General features: G+C 48.4%; 1 protein-coding gene across 1 annotated transcript in view; it reads left to right on the top strand.

Moving 5' to 3' along the window:
• Positions 1 to 6654: 6654 nt before the first annotated feature.
• The window catches only part of CAPN5 (calpain 5), a 96284-nt gene continuing 81806 nt past the window's right edge, over positions 6655 to 21132 (top strand). The window contains exon 1 of the mRNA XM_081909845.1: positions 6655 to 6758. The gene's annotated coding sequence lies outside the window, so the exon portion shown is untranslated. The remainder of the gene's footprint in view (positions 6759 to 21132) is intronic.

Below are 21132 nucleotides of genomic sequence, written 5' to 3'. Positions count from 1 at the left end.
CATACATCACAGAAGGGCGTAACCCAAGACCACACCCCACAAACATCATACCTACATCACAGAAAAGGCGGTCTACAACAGAAATTCGAATGTTGTTGTTTTCCCTGTCTGCCTGGTTATCTGATAATGCCTTACCTGATTGCCTTTCCTGGTAGTCTGACCATTCTTTTGAGATGGTGATTTCCCAATTCCTGAGACAATGGGAAGGTTCCCTCACCCCCTCCCTCCTTGCAGAGAAAACATTTGGTCAGTTTGGGAGTCAAAATGGTTTCAGGACGGTCTTCCTGTGCTGCTCCAGGTATGTGGTCCACATATCTATGTACGTGCTTGGTTGGTACATTTATGAACATTTATTATATCTATCTATTTATATCTATTTATTATATGCCGAATTAGATGGTTTATCAGAAAAAAATTAAGAATAAATCAAAACAGGATTTTTTTTCTAAATGGGAGGTTTTCAAAGAATATCTGAAAAATAAATACAGTAGTTTAAATTCTGTTGCAGCATTCGAGGAACTTCAGTAATAGTTGCTAGGTAGATAGAAGAAATTAGATTTATTGAGAATAAGTTTAACTGTGAAAAAAAATGTGCGTTGGCAATAAGTAATATGAATTTGAAATATGGAATAGACGGGAAGTTGGGTCTTTAGTGTTAAGACCAATAGATGTTTTATTGTTTGCCAAGAAAATTAGGTGTCTATGGTTATTTTTGTAATTTGTGTGTAATTTGGTATTTGTGTTTTTTGTGTGTTTTTTCTTGTTGTATAAATAAATAAATAAATAAATAAATAAATAAATAAATAAATAAATAAATAATTATAATATATATATGAACATTTATTATATCTATAAGACCTAATTTTTTTATTACACACAAAAACCCACTTTGTCTCCCAGTACGTTTCAAAGTGTCAGTGCTGACCTTTAAAACCCACCAGCCCCAGACAGCTCCACTGATGGGACTTTTAATCTAGAAACACCAGGAGAGAGGCCAGCTTGGCAGAGAATGACCCCACCTGGAGTCCTGTGTCAGGGAAAAAAACAATGTTGTCCAGGTTTGTAAAGACTGCGGAAAGAATAATTGGGTGCACTCTCCCTAAAAAGGTAAAGGGACCCCTGACCATTAGGTCCAGTCATGGCCGACTCTGGGGTTGCGGCGCTCATCTCGCTTTATTGGCTGAGGGAGCCGGCGTACAGCTTGCGGGTCACGTGGCCAGCAGGACTAAGCCGCTTCTGGCGAACCTGAGCAATGCACAGAAACGCTGTTTACCTTCCCACTGGAGTGGTACCTATTTATCTACTTGCACTTTGATGTGCTTTCCAACTGCTAGGTTGGCAGGAGCAGGGACCGAGCAACTGGAGCTCACCCTGTTGCAGGGATTCGAACCACCAACCTTGTGATCGGCAAGTCCTAGGCTCTGTGGTTTAACCCACAGTGCCACCTGCGTCCCTGCACTCTCCCTACCTTAGATCCAATCCATGCTTCCAGCTGCCATAAGAAAGTGGCAGCGATAGCGCAGGATAGTGCGCACCCTGGAAATGATCTCTTTCAGCTTCTGCCTTCTGGAAGAAGGTACAGGGGTTATAAAGGCCAGGATTAGCCGCCTGAGAAACAGTTTCTATTCAAATGTGATTTTGGTTTTAAACGCAGTGTAAGGTAGTCTCTATGGGAGTATATTGTATTTAAAAATGGGGTATCAGAGTTTTTAGGGGGCTAACCAGGCTGGGATAGCAGGCTTGTTGGTTTGTGAATGTTTGATGTAAATTTTCAATATCGTTGTTCTGTATGGGACAATGATAATAAAGATTATCGTATCGTCCAGTTCTGGGCGCCACAAAATAATTTGGATATGGACAAGCTGGAACATGTGCAGAGGAGGGCAACCAAGATGATCTGAAAACAAAGCTTTACAAGGAACCAGGGTTGGGCCGGACAGACTCCAAAAGGGCTGCTGCTGCCCAGCAGACATACTGTCCACATTCTTTTAAAGTGCTTTTTAATTGTGTTTTTAAAATATTGCTTTAAACTGTTTTTATGTGCTGGGGGCTGTTATTCAGCTGGTTCTGTTTATATTTTAATTATGTATTTTGTGTTTTCATATTGTGGTTTGGGCTGGTGAACCGCCCTGAGACCCACGGGTCTAGGGCGGTATGTAAATTTAATAAATAATTATAACAAATAACGGTTGAGGGAGCCGAGTGTGTTGAGCCTGGAACGGGGGAGACTGAGAGGAGATGGGGTAGCCATCTTCAGATATGTCAAGGGCTGTCGCACGGAAGAGGGAACAAGCTCGTTTTCTCCTGCTCCGGAGGGCGGGACTCGAACCCATGGCTTCGAGTTACAAGGAAGGAGATTCCGGCTTAACACCAGGAAGAACTTTCTGACAATAAGAGCTGTTCAACAGTGGAATGGACTCCCTTGGGAAGTAGTGGACTTTCCTTCCTGGGAAGTTTTAAAGCAGAGTTTGGATGGCCATCTGTCATGGAGGCCGGGGTTGGACTAGATGGCCCTGGGGTCCCTTCCAACCCTACAATTCTATTAGTCTTTGACCTGTTGTTGTGTTGTGTTCTGTTGTGTATGTGTTGGGCTGTAGTTACAAGCAGAGGGGAAGAACCTCTCCAAAAAGCTATAGATCATAGGTAGGCAAACTAAGGCCCGGGGGCCAGATCCGGCCCAATCACCTTCTAAATCCGGCCTGCGGACGGTCCGGGAATCAGAGTGTTTTTACATGAGTAGAATGTGTCCTTTTATTTAAAATGCCTCTCTGGGTTATTTGTGGGGCCTGCCTGGTGTTTTCACATGAGTAGAATGTGTGCTTTTATTTAAAATGCCTCTCTGGGTTATTTGTGGGGCCTGCCTGGTGTTTTCACATGAGTAGAATGTGTGCTTTTATTTAAAATGCATCTCTGGGTTATTTGTGGGGCATAGGAATTGATTCATATTTTTCGCTCTCTAAAATGCACCAGATCACAAGACGCACCTAGTTTTTGGAGGAGGAAAACAAGAAAAAAAATATTCTGAATCTCAGAAGCCAGAACAGCAAGAGGGATCGCTGCGCAGTGAAAGCAGCGATCCCTCTTGCTGTTCTGGCTTCTGGGATAGCTGCGCAGCCTGCATTCACTCCCTAACACACACACACATTTCCCCTTACTTTTTAGGAGGGAAAAAGTGAGTCTTATAGAGCAAAAAATACAGGTGTTTTTTTTCAAAATATAGTCTGGCCCCCCACAAGGTCTGAGGGACAGTGGACCGGCCCCCTGCTGAAAAAGTTTGCTGACTTCTGCTATAAATCTATATTTAAACCTGGCTGTTTGCTTCAGGAAGCGATAGTAAGCTAATGCTCATTTGGTTGAATGCAACTGGAAAAAATACAAGCTTACTTCCTGGTATACTGCAAACTAAAGACGCACACTCATACTGTTAACCCAAGACTGCCTGGGGGAGAAGAACATGAGACGAGTGCAGCAGAATCAGGCCAATAGTCCATCTAGTCCAAGGTCCTGTTCTCATAGTGGGACTCATCCTGAAGAGCGGCTGCCAGTTTGTGCAGACAGTACTGAGCTCGATGGATCAACGGTCTGACTCTGCAAAAGGCAGCTTTCTAGGTTCCTCAATCGTCCTGACGAGTTCTTTCGAAATCTGCCGTCCTCCTTCTTTATAGCAACCTATTTTTCAGGCTGTCTTGAATCAGGTGTCCCCCGCAGCATTTGAAAATGCCAATTTGCAAATCGCAGGAGAGATATACGTAGACTGAAGTTCAACCTCAGCTAGTATCTCACTGCCAAAGTTGGCGAAGCAGAGATACTCTGGCTTAAGTGGTTTGTGGAGCGCGGCCAAAATTACACTCCTAAATCCTGAAACATTTAATATTCTCCAAGCCCATCCCAATTGTTCAGGTTTTAAGAAACAGCAAATCATGGCATTGTGCTGGTGTAGTGTCAAACAGGTGAAAGAATACAATTTCTTCAGGATCCATTCAATGACATCCCTAAATCAGGGTTGGTTAACCCTTTTTTAAAAACCTTTCGAGGGCCACATTCACCCTCAGCCTATGCGCACGCTTACATGTGAACAAACACACAGCCCTGCCATGTCTGATCTGTGCAGATCAGCTAAAGAGATCAGCTGATCCCCATTCACCAAATTACTTGTCAGCTGACCAGGGAGGGGGCAATTTGTATCTGCACCAGGGATGCTATAATTGCATCCTGCATTGAAGATTTGGCATTGAGGATGGGGGTCAGGCTAGAGGACCTCCAAGATCCCTTTGCAACCCCAACATGCTATGACTGCAACCTCAGGACCAGGAACGTAAATGAAAATGCACCAAAAATGTCCGTGTGGGGTAGGTGTGTAGGTATTTTGATATGTACAGTATAGGTAGGTATTATATAGAGTAATGTAGGTATGCTTTATGTTATGAAAATAAGGTAGTGTGTTATGTATGTGTATTGTGTAAATGCATATGTATGTGTTTTAAATGTTAATAAAAATTTTAAGAAAGAAAGAAAATGCACTGAACATGCAGTGCTCATGATCTGACTTCTGTGGTCTTATCCTGTTCCTCAATCACTGACCCGGACCGAAAGAGTTGCTGGATATATCTCAGCCGAAACTGTTGCGTCATCTTCTTCCATCTATTTTTAAACTTCTTTTATTGCATGTAGCAGCTACATAACAGCATTCTGTGGTCAAGCCATACAAAGATAACATCGAGCCGCACAATAATAAAGGATGTCGTCATTGAAAATGGGGTTTGTGTGTTTACACAGGGCGTATTTCTAATAGATGAATGCAACAAGATCCACGGTACAGTGTTGTTGGTTTTCTTTTTTTTTCTTTTTTAAGTAACTGCTATGGGTGGAGAAAAAAAAAAGTAACTGCTATGGGTGGAGAAAGGGACGCAGGTGGCGCTGTGGGTTAAAGCCTCAGCGCCTAGGACTTGCCGATCGAAAGGTCGGCGGTTCGAATCCCTGCGGCGGGGTGCGCTCCCGCTGCTCGGTCCCAGCGCCTGCCAACCTAGCAGTTCGAAAGCACCTCCGGGTGCAAGTAGATAAATAGGGACCGCTTACCAGCGGGAAGGTAAACGGCGTTTCCGTGTGCGGCTCTGGCTCGCCAGAGCAGCGATGTCACGCTGGCCACGTGACCCGGAAGTGTCTCCGGACAGCGCTGGCCCCATGCCTCTTAAGTGAGATGGGCGCACAACCCCAGAGTCTGGCAAGACTGGCCTGTACGGGCAGGGGTACCTTTACCTTTTTATGGGTGGAGAAACCTCTTCAGCAATGCACAGTGAAGGGATGGTGGCCTGACTCTGACTCTTGCTGAACATTGTTGTTTAGTCGTTTAGTCGTGTCCGACTCTTCGTGACCCCATGGACCAGAGCACGCCAGGCACTCCTGTCTTCCACTGCTTCCTGCAGTTTGGTCAGACTCATGTTCCTAGCTTCGAGAACACTGACCAACCATCTCCTCCTCTGTCACCCCCTTCTCCTTGTGCCCTCCATCTTTCCCAACATCAGGGTCTTTTCCAGGGAGTCTTCTCTTCTCATGAGGTGGCCAAAGTCTTGGAGTCTCAGCTTCAGGATCTGTCCTTCCAGTGAGCACTCAGGGCTGATTTCCTTCAGAATGGATCGGTTTGATCTTCTTGCAGTCCATGGGACCCTCAAGAGTCTCCTCCAGCACCATAATTCAAAAGCATCCATTCTTCGGCGATCAGGCTTCTTGATGGTCCAGCTCTCTCTTCCATACATCACTACTGGGAAAACCATAGCTTTAACCAGGCATATGCAAACTTGGCCCTCCAGATGTTTTGGGACTACAACTCCCATCATCCCTAGCTAACAGGACCAGTGGTCAGGGATGATGGGAGTGTAGTCCCAAAACATCTGGAGGGCTTTAATTTGTTGTTGTTGTTTAGTCGTTTAGCCGTGTCCGACTTTTCGTGACCCCATGGACAGAGCACGCCAGGCACTCCTGTCTTCCACTGCCTCCCGCAGTTTGGTCAAACTCATGCTGGTAGCTTCATGGATCACTGCCTTGCCGTGGCGAAGGGGCTTGAATAACTCAGAGAAGCTATGAGCTATGCTGTGCAGGGCCACCCAAGATGGACAGGTCATAGTGGAGAGTTTTGACCAAACGTGATCCACCTGGAGCAGCAACCGTCAAGCCACTCCAGTATCCCTGCCAAGAAAACTCCATGACTTTAACTATTATTCCTTTATTCCTGCACTGGAGGGGGTTGGACTAAATGACCCTCGAGGTCCCTTACAATCCTACGACTCCCCTGATGGGAGCCAGGGCATTCAATCGGGAAAGGCAAACGAAAGTTCTTCACGCAATTCATAAATTCCGCGGAAGAATTCAATGCAATCCGTTCCGTGGAAGGTGGCAATATTGCTACATGAAATCCTCGGGATCTAAGCAGGGCTTACTCGCGAGTAAAAGCAGCTCGTGGAAGGAGCGTACCCTTAAGAGTCCCTCGGCGACCCGGTCTTGCACGTGCCTAAGTCAAAAACCCCACTTTGTTACTTTCCCCCGAGCAAAGGACTGAATGAACGAATTCTGTGAATGGAAACGTTCCCACGCACAGCAGCTGCCGTGCGCCAGGCGCATGCGCCGAATGCAGCCCCTCCCCCTCCCCATGCCCCGCCCATTGCCTCCCGAAGCCCCGCCCCGGGCAAGCAAAGTCTTGGAGAGAGGGGAGCTCAGGAGAAAAGAGACCAGATTCTGCAGGAGCTGCCTTTCCTGGGAGGAAGGTAAGGCAAAGCGGGCAGGGTAGGGTGGATCCGGAGTGAATCCGGTTTCCCTCTTGTGCATGCGGTGTGTGTGAGCTTTGCAGAAGCTCCCCACTTCCCCATGTCAATGCCATGGGACTCGAGGGAGGGAGAAAAAGCTGCTCTCTCTTCCCCCTCTGGACCCGCAGAAAATCTCCTGCATCTGCACGCATCTTGCATGTGTGTATGCGCGCACACGCAGACAAAACGAATGGGAAAAGCGCGGGGTTCGCGGAGACGCATTCGCCTTTCGTTTTCCGTTCTTTGAAAAGCGGGGAGGATGCAGATGTCGGGCTGATGAGGGAAGAAATGGAGAGACTTCCTTGCCAAAAATAACAAAACATCCTTCCTTTTTTGCTTTAAAGTCTTGTGACTAGGATATTGGTGCATGCTTGCCTTGTGATTGATTGATTGATTGATTGATTGATTGGAAGGCGGTCAGCAATCGGTAAGAGGAATCCATCTACCTGGAAGGAAGTTCTGCTGGGTCCAGTGGGGCTTTACTCTCGAGCAAGCTCTCCTTGCAGGAGGAAGAGCAGAAGGCTTGCAACCGGGATCCTGAGACCTCTTTGCGCTGCTGTGCGTTTGTGCACGCGCAAAAACCACACACAAACCTGCGATTTTGGAAACCTGCTTCGTTTTAGATAGCTTTCCCCTCCCGGCCTTTCAAACTCTGAGGTCTTCTACACGCTCTGTGCTTCCCTGAATTGCAGTGAGTTTCCAGGGGGTCGATTTGGCTTCCTCCTGGGCAGAGAAAGTCCTGTATCGTCTGGATGCCGCGCGTTATGTAACAATTGTCTCCAGGTGTTCAGGTTGAGCCCACCTGCCACTGTCCTCTGTCCCCCAATCAACATCACGTTCCTTTTCGTTCAAAAGCATTTTTTAAAAACACCTTTTATACGCTGTGGGTTAAACCACAGAGCCTAGGACTTGCCGATCAGAAGGTCGGCGGTTCGAATCCCGCGATGGGGTGAGCTCCCATTGCTCGGTCCCTCCTCCTGCCAACCTAGCAATTTGAAAGCACATCAAAGTGCAAGTAGATAAATAGGTACCTCTCCGGCGGGAAGGTAAACGGCGTTTCCATGCACTGCTCTGGTTTTCCAGAAGCGGCTTAGTCCTGCTGGCCACATGACCTGGAAGCTGTACGCTGGCTCCCTCAGCCAATAAAGCGAGATGAGCGCCACAACCCCAAAGTCGGCCATGACTGGACCTAATGGTCAGGGGTCCCTTTACCTTTTTAACATGGTGCTTCGCCAGATGAAGATGTATCCTAAATGATAAACCCATATCCTGGAAGCTGTTTCTGCTAATAATAATAATAATAATAATAATAATAATAATAATAATAATAATAAATTTTATTTATACCCCTCTCTCCCCAGCCAAGACCAGGCTCAGGGTGGCTAACAACCAATAATAAAAACAAGTTGATTAAAAACAAGATTAAAACACAACATTAGGGTGCAGCCTCTTCACAGGAGGAGAAAGGAAAAAGAAAGTCAGAAAAGGTCTAGCTTGTTCGCTTGCCTTAGAATTGTAGAGTTGGAAGGGACACCAGTGGGCATCTAGCACAACCCCTTTGCATCTGCATGCAAAGAAAAATTGGGGTGTTTTTTTTTGTTGGGGGGCAGGAAACAGCACTTGCTTACGAATATGTGAACCAAATTGTTGTCGTAGGCAATTATGAGCCTACTTTTGTTAGAAGCTACAGGGCATGTGGGTCTCTAAAGAGTGTGTTTTGATAGTAAAATAACTGCAAGGCAGCAGAGAAGATTGAATCAATGCCTGCAGTATTAAGTCACAGCCCTCCCTATTTAATAAATTCCTCCCATGCGTTTAATCCACAGACCAGTGTTTCCTTTTTTTAAAAAAACCAGTTTATTAACCATCTTATGTTACATCTGTGTACAGTACATTCTCTTATTACATTGCATATCTTATTTATAGCATAACTTCCAACATGTATACAAAGTTTATATACAAAATTTATATATCTAAAAAGAAAAACACAAAACTGTTCCCAGATCATATATATACCAACACTATAGACTTCCTATCAATTACGTTGTAGAATCCTTTTTTTACAGATGAATGTACTCATATTGTTATATATTTCTTTGCATCTTATCTATGACATTCGTGTATCAAATAGCACCCTTAATCTTGTTTTTCAATTCGATTTCTCTCCAACGTCAATCAAATGCCAGCATAGATAGAGAACCTTTACTGTATTTTTGAACATATATCTTATATCTATCCCAGTGTTTCCTACTGTACTCTGTGCAGGTCCTGGAAGTCAGGTTTCTAGTCCTTGTGATAAAGGGATTGTGTCTCAAAAGAGAGCCCTGGGAGTTAAAAAAACAAAAGCAGGGTTCTCTCCTAAATAATAAAAGGCATATATAGAGTTATTCTCTCCCCCTCCACTCCCAAACTGGTGATTTTAGACTAGATTATGTCTGGCTTGTGGAAGAATCTCCTCCTGAGCAAAGGGTGTGACTCTCTTTAAGAAATTAAGCATCCTCATTTACGGCACGGCATCCTACTTAACAGGAGAGACGCGGGTGGCGCTATGGGTTAAACCACAGAGCTTAGGGCTTGCCTATCAGAAGGTCGGTGGTTCGAATCCCCGCGACGGGGTGAGCTCGTTGTTTGGTCCCAGCTCCTGCCAACCTAGCAATTTGAAAGCACGTCAAAGTGCAAGTAGATAAATAGGTGCCGCTCCGGTGGGAAGGTAAACGGCGTTTCCGCGCGCTGCTCTGGTTCGCCAGAAGCGGCTTGGTCCTGCTGGCCACATGACCCGGAAACTGTACGCCGGCTCCCTCGGCCAGTAAAGCGAGATGAGTGCCGCAACCCCAGAGTCGGCCACGACTGGACCTAATGGTCAGGGGTTCCTTTACCTTTACCTTATCCTACTTAACAGGGATTTTGCAGTTTCTCTGTTCCAAACATTATCAGTTCTCTGCTTTCGTTCTCTTTTGCCCATCTCAAAGCTTTCCTCAGGGGTTTTCCTCTGAAAACCCACCAAACCACTTCCTGTCCTTTCACATGACTTGATACTATCCAGAATTTTTTCTTCTTTCCGAAGCAAGCAGGCAATCTGCATTCCTGGCTTGTGTGCGCTCTGGATACATTCAAAGCAGTTTTGAAACACATTTGCCTTTCATGGCTTCCCCCCAGAAAATGCTGGGAACAGTCGTGCCTTGAGGGTGCTGGGAACTGTAGCGCTGTGCGGGTGCAAACTACAGTTCCCAAGATTCTTGGCTCTTGCTTTAAATATAAGTGGCGTATGCAGCCCTAAGCCGCTCTCTCTATTTTGGTAGCTTGGCATTCTCCAGTCTTCCCATTAAATGCAGACTGGATGCAGACTGGATGTTGGTACATGCAAGTCATTGCTTGATGATGCATCAAGGGAGGAAACATGCGCAAAATCCATTGCAAATTAAATGGATTTCACTTCGCTGCTGATCTGATTCCCCACCCCCACCCCAGTTGAGGAATATTCAATATCTTGGCTGATGGGTGTGTCTGTGGGTCAGCCCTGACATGCAATTTTATTGCTGGAGGACATGAAGTTAGAATAGATGAATGTGCCTCTGAGCACTGGCAGAATGCATTCCTCGCCGCCAGGGTGGATTTGATTTAAATAGAATCGATTTAAATCAGTAAGACTTGATTTAAATGATTTCTTTTTACAGAAAGACTCATTCTTGCTAGTGTAATCTGAATATTTACAGCCAGATGATGGTTTCATTTTTGGAATAAAGTACCGTATTTTTCGCACCATAGGACGCACTTTTTCCCCTCCAAAAATGAAGGGGAAATGTGTGTGCGTCCTATGGTGCGAATGCAGGCTTTCGCTGAAGCCTGGAGAGTGAGAGGGGTCGGTGCGCACCGACCCCTCACGCTCTCCAGGCTTCGCGGACCTCTCCGCAAGGAGCCGGAGCGCTCCGGCTCCTTGCGGAGAGTTGCCAGCATGGCGAAGCCTGCGCGCGCTGAGCTCAGCGCGCCCAGGCTTCGCGGACCTCTCCGCAAGGAGCCGGAGCGCTCCGGCCCCTTGCGGAGAGTTGCCAGCATGGCGAAGCCTGCGCGCGCTGAGCTCAGCGCGCCCAGGCTTCGCGGACCTCTCCGCAAGGAGCCGGAGCGCTCCGGCCCCTTGCGGAGAGTTGCCAGCATGCCGAAGCCTGCGCGCGCTGAGCTCAGCGCGCCCAGGCTTCGCGGACCTCTCCGCAAGGAGCCGGAGCGCTCCGGCTCCTTGCGGAGAGTTGCCAGCATGGCGAAGCCTGCGCGCGCTGAGCTCAGCGCGCCCAGGCTTCGCGGACCTCTCCGCAAGGAGCCGGAGCGCTCCGGCTCCTTGCGGAGAGTTGCCAGCATGCCGAAGCCTGCGCGCGCTGAGCTCAGCGCGCCCAGGCTTCGCGGACCTCTCCGCAAGGAGCCGGAGCGCTCCGGCTCCTTGCGGAGAGTTGCCAGCATGCCGAAGCCTGCGCGTGCTGAGCTCAGCGCGCCCAGGCTTCGCGGACCTCTCCACAAGCAGCGGGAGTGCTCCCACGGCTTGCAGAGAGCTGCCTGTTTGCGGGCTGGGGTCGGGGGAAGCTCGAGCTTCCCCCGCCCCAGCCCCGCGCCTGGGGGGGGGGAAATAATTTTTTCCCCTTTATTTCCCCCCCCAAAAAATGGGTGCGCCCTATGGTCCGGTGCGCCCTATGGTGCGAAAAATACGGTAGCTTTTACAGTTATATCAAAAATTACTGATTTGGTTATACTGTTAGAAATGCATAGGGACAGATAATTATGAAATTGTTGTGAGGTTTAAGAAGTTAACTGTTTACGTTTGGACAACTTTTCTGCTGGAAGGAGAAAAACAATCTTTTCCTTAATAGCAATTTAAACAATTTATTTAACTGAAACAATAACATTATAGCATATGTATCCATGTTTGTTAACTGATGTGGTTAAACATTTTAAAAAACCCACAAAACTTAGACTGAGTTTTAGCACACATGAAAAACTTAAAACAAATCCTTATTTCCTGATGAATAGCCTTTGGACTATAATGTAACTTAAATAGAAAACTATCTTTAGGAAGATATTTCCTCCAAAAGCATTTTATTTTAAAAATCGGATTTAAATTTTTAAAAATCGGATTTAAATTTTTAAAAAATCTGATTTATTTTTTTTAATCATTGATTTTTATCCACCCTGATCACCGCAGAGTAATTGCTAAGAGCCTTTGTGGTCAGCAGTAAGACGGTAACAACATCCAGTTCGTGAAAGGTTTCCTTGCCTGGATTTTTTTGGGGGGGAGGAAAGGACCCAGTGTGGAACCCCAAAAGGAAGAAAGTCTACGGTGTGCAAAATATTATTCAGCCATAGCTGTCAACCGTCCCTTATTTGGCGGGAAAGTCCCTTATCCCAGCGCCGTGTCCCGCTGCTGTCCCTTATTGATGATGCCCCTTAAATTTCCCGGGTTTCAAAGGAAGCAGCTCCTCTCCCTCCCTCCCTGCCGGCCAGGGAGGAGGGAGGCTCCAACTGTGTTGCTTGGCTGCGTTGCTCACCCAATAAGGAGTCTAAGAACGACTGGGGGGGTGGAGCTTGCATGCCTTGTGCCGATCAAATTGGCTCTGCGTTGCCTGGGGACTCGCCTTTGCTCAGCGCTTCCCAGCGGAGAGGTGATGGTGGTTTTCCTTGCTGCATCCCCTTTGCTGGGTTACTGCGCTGTGGGAACCACTGCTTGAGGCTTCGTTTGGCTGCTGGCTGGGCTTTCTGCTTTTGGCTCGGAGGGGCTCAGAAGTTGAACATACCTGTGCTTGGAAAATCCCTTATTTTCAAGGCTGCTGATCCCTTATTTTCGAGGCTGCTGGTCCCTTATTTTCAAATCTGTAAGTTGACAGCTATGTATTCAGCCCAACTTGTTTCGATAACAGAGAGACTCTAGTCTCCAGTGGCATCTTTGGTTAAAGGGATCAGAGAGGAAGTGAGGAGGGGAGACCTCATTGTATAACCCCTAGAGCAGAGTGGGGAACCAATCCCCTGTACCAGGGCTGCACCCCCTTGTAGGCAGTGTTAGTAACTCAGTTATATAAGCATGGTAGCAAACAGCACCTGAAATCAAGGTTGCAATCACCCTAACGGAATGTCTATTCGTCAGGGCTTGGACTAGATCAAGCATGGGCAAACTTGGCCCTTCAGATGTTTTGGGACTACAACTCCCATCATCCCTAGCTAACAGGAGCAGTGGTCAGGCATGATGGGAATTGTAGACCCAAAACAGCTGGAGGGCTGAGTTTGGGGATGCCTGGACTCGGGGTCCCTTCCAACGCTACAATCCTACAATTCTATGATCCCAGCTGCATTGCTTGACTGCAGCTTGCTCTTACAAGAGCTCGCTTGTCCCAGTGTGCAAGAAGGAGAGATACACACAGTGGAAATGGAAATGCTATTAACTACAGTGGTATCTCGGGTTACAAACGCTTCAGGTTACATACGCTTCAGGTTACAGACTCCGTTAACCCAGAAATAGTGCTTCAGGTTAAGAACTTTGCTTCAGTATGAGAACAGCAATCGTGCTCCGGCAGCACGTCAGCAGCGGGAGGCCCCATTAGCTAAAGTGGTGCTTCAGGTTAAGAACAGTTTCAGGTTAAGAACGGACCTCCGGAACGAATTAAGTTCTTAACCCGAGGTACCACTGTATGGACTAAGGCAGAAGTTTATAAACTGGGGTCACTAGCCTGGTGCCCAGAAATCTCCACATCGTCGCAATTGAACCCATGCAGGGCCAGATTTAGCTTTGATGAGGCCCTAAGCTACTGAAGGTAACGGGGCCCTTTATATGTCCAGCTGTCGTTTGTCAACAACAAATTGTCACTTTTTTTTTTGCATTGAATATATGCCATATGGTAATTTACGGACCTAATAGGTATCTCAAGCCATTTGCAGATGTTGCCATGCAACCAGTCCATGCAAAATGGAGGCACCCTATATATAGAAAGGAGCAAACCAGTGATATTTTAGGGAGCAGGCGCTGGCAGGCGGGGCCCATGCATTACATCATAGGAGCCTGCACAAGACAAACACTAGGTTTAATTTTATTTGCTTTTTATCTTATATTTTGGAAACGTACATCCAGTTGTTGTTTTTCCTTTAATTTTTTTGGGGCCCGCTAGAGAGTGGGGCCCTAAACTATAGCTTGTTTAGCTTATACGTAAATCCAGCACTGAACCCATGCCAGTAGCAAAACGCGCCTGGCGCCTGGCTAATTTCTAACACTGCTGGTAGGGAATCTTCGAGTGGGGAGGGCACACGTCAGGAGGCGAAACTGGGCAAAGCAATTGATGCGACTCTTGGCTTGGGTCCAGTAGACAGCATCGCAATCGCCCAAACCTGAGGTTCCCATCTCTGGTATGTGTGTGTGTGTTGTGTGTATAGATCTGGGGGTCTGAGAATAGAGATGAGACTTATTCCTGTATCCTGCTGCACATATGTCACTTAGACAGAGCCCCTAGGGTGTCGTGAGACGGGAATTTAATTATAGGCTCCTGGGAGATCTCTTGCAAACCTGCTTCCAGTGAGTTGCTTATGAGTTCAGGCAATTGTGCCAATGTCTCGCTCTGTGTTGGGAGCGACTGTGGAATTCCGCCTCTCGGAGCTGGATCTCTGTATGAGTTGCTGTTCTGCGCACGCTTCCTCCCATCTTCCCTTGAGTGCACCTCCTGATTTTTATTTTTATTTTAAATAACTTTTTATTAGATTTTCCACAATGATAAAACAAAGCACAAAGCAAAATGATACACGGAAATAGAAAAAGAGAAAGAAAATGGGGGGGGGGAGGGAACATTAAACAGATAAACAATAACAACAAACGTAATTCTTCACAAATCCAACCTTTTAAACATCTTGGTTGACTTCCTCAAATCCCTCCCTTCTGAGTTTCCTTGTAATTGAAAGTAACATCTTTCCAACATCATTATTAAACTAAAAGAATTTCCAATTATCTTATTCACTTTTCTTAACATTCTAAATCCCATTTATTTAATTATAACTTAGTTTAATCCTAGGCCTATTTGTTTCCTTCAAGTAATTTCTAATTTTTAATATTACAATATTTGTTCAAATAGTCCTTGAATTTCCTCCAGTCCTCTTGCAACTCCTCTTCTTTCTGGTCGTGGATTCAGGTCAGCTAGCTCCGAAAAGTCCATCACCCTCATCTGCCAATCTTCCACTGTTGGTAGTTCTTGTGTTTTCCAATTTTTAGCAAGTAATATTCGGGCGGCCGTTGTGGCATACAAAAATAATTTAACATCTTTCTTGGGCAATTCCAAACCTATTATTCCCAGAAGAAAGGCCTCTGGTTTCTTAATAAATGTATATTTCAACATTTTTTTCAGTTCATTATAAATCTTCTCCCAGAAGTCTTTCAGCTTCTGATTTTAATTCACAAAACACTGGCATGTGCCGTATAGTTATCTTGGTGGCATGGCGGGGGTGGGGCGGGGAGAGAAATAAATTCAGATCAGCACTTTTTAGGGCGGTGGCCCCCGAGTCCCCTCCTTTGCTGAATTTGCATGTGAAAGTCACATTCATTTGTAGCCAATTCATCGCGGGCTCTCTGTGTGTGGTGTCCACGACAATTTCGCCCCTTTGCGGATGTGCTTCTTGGCCCTCAAAAGCGGCAACCTCACTGCGCCAAGGTGGAAAAGCTGGCGATTTCATGGATTTATTATGCGCTTAGCAACTTTGCTGTGCCGGAAGTGGTTATTAGAAAAAACTATTCTGCCTCTTAACGCTCAAGCTTTCTGAATTTTTATTGTTATTATTATTATTTTACCTCTGTTCAGATGGGAAGAGACATTGGGTGTCCAATTCTGGCATCCGATGAAAAGGGATTGTGTTGAATGTAGGAGAAGCCAAGGCAATGCAAGAAGGAAATGCAAACAGTCCTTTCCTTTTCTAAATATATATATATATATATATATATATATATATATATATATATATATATAATGATTTTTTAACATATCAGTTCCAACAGTCATACAACATATCTTCTCTTCTTATACAATATTTTAGACTTCCATCAATACCTCTGATGATTTTCCATTCTTTATCACTTACTCTGCATTTCTTAATTTCTATATTACATTTTATTATCCTTGTTATGTAGTGTAGTTTCACCCTGGGCCAACAGGGGGATACTGTATATAGTTTTCACTCAGGTCTGTAGATAGTTTTCACTCAGGTCCGCAGCAGTTATTTTAGGCGGGAACTCTGGGCTGTGGTTGTTACAATGTTGACAGCCGGCTGCCTATAAAAGCAGGCCGGCTGAGCTGTTTGCAGTCAGTTCTATTCCAGCTACAAAATAAAGAGCTACTTGAAGAAATCGCTGTGCCTGCTGCTATGTCAACCCACAACTTAACACTGGCGACGAGGATGGGATGGATGGACATCAGAGCACAGCCAGATGCGGCCAGCCTCTGAACTGAGCTGAATCACAGAGCGAAATCACTGAGCGAAATCACTGGGCAGAACCAATTCAGAGCTGACTGTTCTGGCTAGAGCACTGTCTTCCATCCATCGCCCTTCACGCCGGCATCGGAATCATGGCTTCACTTGTGCCTCTACTGCCGTTTGCGCCAGCCTCTGAATCATGGGACTCCTACCTCGCTCGGTTCGACTGCTACCTCCAAGCCAACGAGCTGACAGCAGTATCAAAGGATCGGAAGCGGGGCCTATTCCTCAGCCTCTGTGGGCCTGAGGTGTTTGAGACGGCCCGAGCATTGGTTGCGCCTGAAGCAGTCCAGGCAACACCATGGGACACGATCCAAGAGAAGCTCCGCAACCACTATGCACCAAAGCCGTCCAAGATTGCTGCCCGCCATGCGTTCTACCACCGGAACCAGGCAGAGGGGGAGTCAATCAACAACTACACCACCGCCCTGCGACAGGCTGCAATGCACTGTGAGTTCCGAGACTTAGACGATGCCCTGATGGATCGAATCGTCTGCGGGGTCCGGGACATCCATCTGCAACGGCGTCTCCTAGCCAAGCCAGACCTCACGCTACAGAAAGCCATTGAGGAGGCTGTGGCCTCAGAAGCTGCTGAACGCTCCGCCCAGGAGATCCGCAAGTCCAGCAGCCCGCGTCTTGCTAGGGAGCCAGTTCCGGTGCATCATGAAGAGGCCAGCAGTGATGAGGCATCCTCCAGTGAAGACGATGACGTGCACCAGACAAAGCGGGAGCGCAGGAAGTTCCAACAGAAGTCCAAGGGCCAACCGGAATGTGCCGGCTGCGGAGGCAACCATTCCCGTGCCAAGTGTCGATTCAGAGACGCCATCTGTAGGAAGTGTTCCAGAAGGGGCCACATCGCTAAGGTCTGCCGATCGGCTCCGTCTGACACCCCCCCTTCATCGACTCGCAAGTCCAAGTCTTCACTCCAGTCTGCCAAGGAAAGTTGTTTCGCTCTCACCAACTGCCACTGCCCGTCTGGAACCACAATTGGCCAAACCGACTCGCCTACGCGACGCAAGCTGAACGTCACGGTGCTCATTGAAGGAGCTCCATGTGACATGGAGATCGACACCGGGTCTGCCCTGTCCATCGTGTCATGGAGCACCATCAAAAGACTGGTACCCAGAGTGTCCAAGAGGCAACTCAACTCCCACCGCGTACACCTGAGAGACTACCAGGGAAACGACATTCCCGTGGTAGGCGTTGGCCGGTTCCGGATCGCCTTCAAGGATTTTTCGGGCCTGCTCCGGTTGGTGGTGGTCGAAGGTCAGCGGCCAAGCCTCCTAGGGCTAGACTGGTTTGATGCCCTCGGCCTGGAAGTCACCGGCATCAACTGCATCTCTAACGCAGAGACTGAGGGTCTGGTCAAAGACTTTGCCGAGGTTTTTGACGGCACCTTGGGGCAATATACAGGTACGCCCATCTCCTTTAGCCTTGATCCACAAGTCGCCCCCATCAAGCTAAAGCCACGCCGGGTTCCCTTTGCTCTCAAGGCTAAGGTGGACGAACAACTGGACAAACTGATTGCCCAAGGAGTTTTGGAGCCGGTTGACCACGCCAAGTGGGAAACCCCCATCGTCACGCCTGTCAAGCCAGATGGGTCGGTGAGAATCTGCGCTGACTACAAGTGCACGATCAACAAGGCACTTCAGCAGCACGCTTATCCGGTTCCTGTTGTCCAACACCTGCTGCATTCCCTGGGTGAGGGTAAGGTCTTCGCTAAGCTGGACCTTGCCCAAGCATATCAACAACTGCCAGTTGATGATGCCACTGCTGAAGCCCAGACGATCGTCACCCACCGGGGGGCATTCCGTTGCCGCCGGTTGCAGTTCGGGGTGAGTGTGGCTCCTGGAATCTTCCAAAGCCTTATGGAGCGTCTCCTGCAAGGGCTTCCGGGCGTGGTACCATATTTTGATGACGTCTTGGTGTCTGCAGACTCACACCAGCAGCTGTTCGAGCGCCTCCGTGCCGTGCTGACCAGGTTCCAAGAGGCCGGGCTCAAGGTAAAGAGGGAGAAGTGCCAGATCGCCGTTCCACAGGTAGAGTTCCTGGGCTATCTTATCGATGCCTCCGGCCTTCACCCAACCACATCCAAGATCCGCGCTATCCAGCAGGCCCCCACCCCAAAGAACAAAACGGAGTTGCAGGCATTCCTGGGGCTGCTGAACTTTTATAACATGTTCCTGCCCCACAAAGCCACAGTGGCTGAGCCTCTTCACCGACTCCTTAGCACTAAGTCACCTTGGGCCTGGGGTCATCGGGAGACAGCGGCCTTCAACGCGGTCAAGGCTCTCCTTTCTTCAGACAGTGTGCTGGTACAGTACAGTGAATCCAGGCCGCTGGTCCTTGCCTGCGACGCCTCACCTTTTGGCATCGGTGCTGTCCTTAGTCACCGTTTTCCAGATGGAAGAGAAGCACCGCTCGCCTACTTTTCCAGGACACTATCTCCGACGGAACGGAATTACAGCCAGCTCGACAAGGAGGCATTGGCACTTGTGGCTGGAGTGAAGAGGTTCCATGAATACCTCTATGGCAGGACTTTTGACCTCATCACTGACCACAAGCCACTCCTGGGCCTCCTCGCCGGTGATCGTCCAACTCCACCGGTCCTCTCGCCACGCATGCTGCGATGGACTGTTTTCCTGGCTGCCTACCACTACCGGCTCATCCATCGCCCGGGGAAATCGATGGGCCATGCCGACGCCCTCAGCCGTTGCCCTCTTCCAGCATTTGTGGAAGACCCGGCTCCAGCTTCATCGCTCCTTCTGATTGAGGATCTTCCGGCAGCGCCTGTATCAGCTACCACTGTGGCCTCCGCGTCTGCCCAGGATCGCACCATCAGCCGGGTGCTCAACTGGGTGTGGAGGGGGTGGCCACAAGGGCCTTTTGCATCGGAGTTCCAGCCCTTCGCAACCAGACAACATGAACTCTCAGCTCATCGCGGCTGTCTGCTGTGGGGAGACCGCGTCGTGATTCCCCAGGGACTCCGTCAGCGCGTCCTGGAGGCTCTGCACGTTGGCCACCCGGGAATTGTCAAAATGAAGGCATTGGCTCGGTGTTACGTCTGGTGGCCTAATATGGACGATGCCATCACTGCCTGGGTGTCCGCCTGTCAAGCGTGCCAAGAGTCGAGGCCTGCACCACCGGCAGCTAAGGGACACACCTGGGAGACGCCAAAGACACCCTGGTCGAGGGTGCACATCGATCTGGCTGGCCCCTTTCACGGCCGGACCTTTATGGTAGTGGTGGACGCCTATTCCAAATGGCTGGAGGTCGCCCTGATGCCCTCCACCACTACCGAAGCTGTCATCCGGGTGCTGCGAGGCCTGTTTGCAACGCATGGGTGTCCTGATGTCCTTGTCTCTGACAACGGACCGCAGTTCACGTCAGGCACCTTTGAGCGGTATCTTTTGGGACTGGGCATCCGCCATGCCCTAACGGCACCCTTTCATCCATCCAGCAACGGGCAAGCGGAAAGAATGGTGCGCTCGGCAAAAGAGGCACTGGCGCGCCTGGACCGGGGAGACTGGCATGAGCGGGTCGCCGAATACTTGTTCGTGCAACACATCACCCCTCATGCGGCCACAGGGAGGAGTCCTGCTGAACTGCTTATGGGCCGCCGCCTCAGGTCACCGCTCGACCGGCTACACCCGGACTTTGCCGTGGCTGAACCCCCAGGCTGTGCCAACGCGCCACGGTCATTTGTCCCAGGAAACCAGGTCTTTGCCCGGAACTATGTGGGGGACATTCCTTGGGTGCCAGCCACAGTAGTGGGAGTCACTGGACCTCGCTCGTACCAGGTGGCACTCGAAGATGGACGCTTGTGGCGACGGCACATAGACCAGCTTAGGCGCAGGGTTGGAAACTTGGACACTACCGAGGTGCCCCCAACTGCGCTTGCAGCTCCAGAAGAGACACGTACAGATGGCGAGGCCCCACCTACACCTCCCTCGCAAACTGCCAGCGTGGAGCCGAACCAAGCCGCTTCAGAACAGACTCAGACCACTCCACTTGCGGAGGCTCCACCCACAGCAGCGGATCCAGGGGAGTTGGTTCCAACGCCACCTAGGGTCGCACCACAGCCTCAGCAAGAACTGTGTGGCCCTCCGGACTTGGCTACCAGTCCCCGGCGGTCTGGCAGAGTTTCCAAGCGCCCAACTTATTTAAAGGACTATGTTGTTGGACATGTATCACTGTTGGTCTAAGTATGGGAAATGTAACCGATATGCTTTTGTGCCTAATTGAACCATTACGCGTAGTGCTGTATATAAGGAAACCATTACGATTGTAACTAACACCTTATCTCGGTGGGGAGGGGTGTTATGTAGTGTAGTTTCACCCTGGGCCAACAGGGGGATACTGTATATAGTTTTCACTCAGGTCTGTAGATAGTTTTCACTCAGGTCCGCAGCAGTTATTTTAGGCGGGAACTCTGGGCTGTGGTTGTTACAATGTTGACAGCCGGCTGCCTATAAAAGCAGGCCGGCTGAGCTGTTTGCAGTCAGTTCTATTCCAGCTACAAAATAAAGAGCTACTTGAAGAAATCGCTGTGCCTGCTGCTATGTCAACCCACAACTTAACAATCCTTAACTAATAATTCTTTTCATAGTCTTTCCTGCAGTATTTCAAATAACCCACCTTACAAAACTTCTTGCAGGCGTACTAGCGTAATCTGTTCATCACAATTACTTTTCAGATTGTTCGTATATTTACTCCAGTCTTCTAAGAATCTCTGATCGTAACAGTCCCTTCCTTGGAGGTTTTTAAACGCAGAGGTCACATTGCCCCCTGTCATACATGATCTAGCTGGGATGGCTGCAGTGCAGGGGGCTAGACTAGATGGCCGTAGGGGTCCCTT

This window comes from Podarcis melisellensis (assembly GCF_964234715.1).
Source record: "Podarcis melisellensis genome assembly, chromosome: 4".
Taxonomy (NCBI): Eukaryota; Metazoa; Chordata; class Lepidosauria; order Squamata; family Lacertidae; genus Podarcis; species Podarcis melisellensis.
This window is presented reverse-complemented; position numbering and strand designations above follow the sequence as displayed.